Genomic DNA, 3,211 nt, shown 5'->3' with positions numbered 1-3,211 from the left:
TACATTTGTTTGGTATCTTGATGGGCTTAATGTCTTAATCATGCTTGTGTGACATCAAGGAGTAATACTTAACAGAAATCCTTACTAAACACCTTGTTTTTAGAGGCCAAAAACCCTTCTAGTTGCTTGAGAAGGACAAGTTCGGATACTTGGAAGAGATACTAAGTTCTCCATGGGAAGATTTCCATGGGGACTGATGCTTGGCTGCCCTGAGAAGTGAGTGTCGTGGAGGGGAGCCCGTGGGGTCAAGCATCTATGTATTCTCCTTGAATCCCATAATGAGTCTACCTCTCAAGTACCTAATGTCTTTGCCTACCATAAGAAATGTGGAAATGAGCATGATTGTCTTGAGTCTAAGTTGCAATATCTTGTATTCTTTGCTTGTCAAAAGTTGAATTGCATCCCATTTTAAAAGCAAAACAAATTGTTCCAACATAAGATTAAACACAAGAGACATTCATCCAACAAAAATTCAACAAGATTCAAAGATCATATTCCTAAAGCATGGTTATCCAACATTGTTCAAAAACTTGTCTCAACATCTATGTCACTTACATTTAGGTTCATCCTAGGTTGCATTTTTCAAAGTTATTGTCAAGTATCAAGGTTAGGTTTCACCTAAGTCATACTCCTTTGCATATCAATAAGAGTTATCCATTTGCATATGTCCTCTTGCATTAAAGTCATAGTATTGTCATACATTCATATTTGCATACCCTAGGTCTCTTCATTAAGTTTAGGTCATTATCACATCATATTAGGGTCATTTGCATAGAAATTGTCCCTTTGCATATAGTGTCAAAACTAGGTTTTGTTATACTTGAGTAATCCAAATCTTTGATAAACCCTAAGTCATTGTTAGGAAGTCTAGACCTTATCAATCCTTTTGTCTTTTTGTCATCAATGTCATTTGGTCAAACCTAGCTTAGTATCCAAGCATATAGGGGAGACATTGTCATTTTGTCCTTTTGTCACTTGGTCCTTTTGTCCTTTGAGGTCTAGACATCATTTCAATTTCCTAAGGGTCTCTCTTTTAGATTTGCATTCAAAAGTTTGTCAAAATTTTGAAAAACAACCAAAAACATAGATTGCATTCTTGCCATAGGTTGCATTTTCATCTATTTAGTTTGCATTTAGTTGCATATCATATATTATCCTTGAAAATTTCCAAAAATATTGCATTTGCATAGTGACATGTCTATTGAAACAAGGTTCCAAGCACCAATGATGCAACAAAGTTTGACATATCAACCAACAATGCAATCACAATTCTATCCAAACCAACAACAAGGCAATATCGATCAAACTTTTTATGATGAAACAAGTCTCCAAATACAAAAACTAGAGGAGAAACTAGCTCAAGAAGAAGAGATATTGGAACAAAGAGTGAAAAACATTGAGAAGAATAAATCACAAATGTCCAAAATGTTTCAAAAACTTCCAGGTTAAAATCCAAAGATTGAGCCAATTGATGTAAGATCTCTTCTTGAACGATCAAACATACCAGCTCTCCTCTCCCAAATAGAGATGATGAAACAATTTCAAGAAAAGAGACAACAACATTATGTGCCTTCACATCAAGAACAAGAAGGTGTTTACTATCAATCTGATTTTCAACCAATACAACCAATGGTTCAACCAATTGTCCAACATATTCAACCAACGCAATCAATGGTCCAATTTCAACAATATGTCCAGCCAACTATACAATGTCCACAAATAGTTCAACCAATGGTGGAATATCAACAAGTTCAATCAACATATCAATGTCAACAACTACAACCAAACATTCAAAAACAAAGGTTGCAGCCCACACCAACCCAAGTTTCAAACATGTCAGAACAACTGAACCAAGTCCAATATCAAAACATGACATCAAATCAGAACCAACTCCATGCCAAACAAGTTCAAATTCCAGATGCAATCATGTCAAAACCTCGAAAGAGAGGTGGCTTTATTGCAATGCTCTTAAGGAAATTACCAAGTGAGTTTATTGAGGAAGATCAAGATAATACACTTATGTCTAGCAATGCCTCATCCCCCCACAAGCAAATTGACACTCCAGTGGCATCTATCCCTACACCTCTAAAAGTTTCACAAGAACCTTCCATATTGTTCTCATCAAACAATACACCCAAGGATGCAATTATCCAAGAGCTATCCATAATTGATTGCCAAGACAATCCAATTCATGATGCCCATCCTTGTCATGTTTCAGAAATACAAGACCCAATGCCACCATGCACTTTATTGCCATTACCTATTGTAGAGGACCCCATTCGAAGTCTCTCTTCCTCATGTTCAAACATTGATTCCTTGCCAAAATCCATCACAAATGTTCAAAGTGCATTTCCTTCATGCCAAAGCATTGATCCCTTGTCAGAATCCTCCATGCATATCAAAATTCCAACCTCATGTCAAGAGGATAATTTAGAGCATGCAGAAACATGTCTTGAAATAGTTCAAGATCAAGATCTTCAAACCTTATCATCCCATCCAATTGTTGACCAGGATCTCATCTTCCCAGAAACTCGCGATGATTCCCCTATTCTTGTCCATCCTATCCAAAGTCCTATTGACACTCCATTCCCCGAGCAAGATCAAGATATCCCAGTCCATCCAATCCCAAATGATCCCCTTCCATTTCATGAAAAAAATGTCCTTTCAAATCCCATTGACATTCCAGATATCCTTTCCATCCTTTCCGATGATCCCATTAAAAGTCAAGAGCAAAGCACCTTTAAAGAGGATTCCAATGATCTTCCTCCTTGTCAAGATCAAATTATTCCTTTAAATCCTCCACAAGATCTTTTTGTTCCTCCATCTCCTTGTCTTAATCCAGCATATCCACTCCAAGATCATATTTCTTGTGATGATCCCATTATTCCTCCCATTCCATCTCTTGCAGAGCCTATCATTGAACCATGTCCACTACATAATCCTAGTCCTTCTCAAGATCCTAATCCCCCTCATGATCCTAATCCCCCTCATGATTCTAATGTATCAGTGCAAGATGTTCATGAACCCTCGACATGCATAATGGGTTCTTCCACTTTGGTCCAATCTGATCCACTTCAAGATCTCATTATTTCTCTCATATCATATCCACCTCATAATGGACTCGCGTCTTCTTCCCAAAGAAAAGAGTATCCTACAAGTCAAGATATTCATAAAGGCAAAGGAGTAGACCTTCATAAGCAAGAACCCCTTC

Source organism: Cryptomeria japonica, chromosome 10 (genome assembly GCF_030272615.1).
Source record: "Cryptomeria japonica chromosome 10, Sugi_1.0, whole genome shotgun sequence".
Lineage (NCBI taxonomy): Eukaryota > Viridiplantae > Streptophyta > Pinopsida > Cupressales > Cupressaceae > Cryptomeria > Cryptomeria japonica.
This window is presented reverse-complemented; position numbering follows the sequence as displayed.